This window comes from Mandrillus leucophaeus, unplaced genomic scaffold (genome assembly GCF_000951045.1).
Source record: "Mandrillus leucophaeus isolate KB7577 unplaced genomic scaffold, Mleu.le_1.0 Scaffold108, whole genome shotgun sequence".
NCBI lineage: Eukaryota > Metazoa > Chordata > Mammalia > Primates > Cercopithecidae > Mandrillus > Mandrillus leucophaeus.
In genome coordinates this window covers 4,900,990-4,902,378 of record NW_012098987.1, presented here as the reverse complement: position 1 = coordinate 4,902,378, position 1,389 = coordinate 4,900,990, and positions in this window count along the sequence as shown.

The following is a 1,389-nucleotide window of genomic DNA, read 5'->3' as shown; positions in this document are numbered from 1 at the left end:
GCTGGGATTACAGGTGTGTGCCACCACGCCTAGCTAATTTTTTGTATTTTTAGAAGACACAGGATTTCACTATGTTGGCCAGGCTGCTCGTGAACTCCCAACCCCAAGTGATCCATATGCCTCAACCTCCCAAAGTGCTGGGATAACAGGTGTGAGCCACCACACCTGGCAGCCATGTTCTTAAGCAGGAATACTTAACCCCATCAACATGTTGCTCATCACTAATTAATCTGCATACGCAATACAATTCCAATCGAAATCAACCTCACGGCTGGGTTTTTATGTAATCTGAAAAGGCAATTCTAAGATTCAGATAGTAAAGGCCTAAGAATAGTGGAGACATTTTGAAGGGGAACTGAAGGGGACTTGCACTACCCAGACACCCAGATGTCAAGATGCACTATAAAACTATAGCAATTAAGTAATTTAGTAAAAATTAAAAAAAAAAAATCCAAGTCATTCTAACTCTCCCTTAGTAGAAGAATGGATACATTCTCTTTTATTCATACAATGGAATAATAAATAGATAAAATGAATAAACTCGATTTCCATGTATCAAATTGTATAGTTCAAAAAATGCTGTTAAAAGGCAAGTTGAAAACGAACCTATAAACTATGACACTATGTGTAATTTAGAAATACAAACAATAATTTGTATACTTTATGGATATATGCATATGCACTAAAAGTTATATATATATTAAAAACAAAAAAACTGTGGTTGCCTCTGCAAGGGGAGAAGAGGAAGAAATGGGGCCAGGGCAGGGCAAAATACTTTGCCATATTTATAATATTTTTTAGAGTGTGCTCTCAAATGACAGTGGCAAAATATCAAGATATACTTAAGCAAGCCTCAATAAATTCAAAAAGATAGCAACCATACTCTCAGACCACAGTGGAATAGAAATAGAAATCAATACCAAAATCTCTCAAAACCACAAAATTACATGGAAATTAAATAACTTGCTCCTGAATGACTGTTGGATAAACAATACAATTAAAGCAGAAATCAAAAAATTCTTCGAAATAAATGAAACTAGAGACATAACATAACAAAAGCTCTCGGATGCAGCAAAAACAGTGGTAAGAGTAGTATTTTTAGCACTGAATGCCTATATCAAAAAGTCTGAAAAAGTCTTAAATTGACAACCTTCTATCACACCTAGAGGAACTAGAAAAACAAGAACAAATTAATCCCCAAGCTAGCAGAAAAATAACTAAAATCGGAGCAAAACTAAGTGAAATTGAGACCAGTGGCTCACGCCTATAATCCCAGGACTTTGGGAGGTGAGGCAGATGGATCACTTGAGGTCAGGAGTTCAAGATCAGCCTGGCCAATGTGGTGAAACCCCTTCTCTACTAAAAATACAAAAATTAGCTGGGCATGGT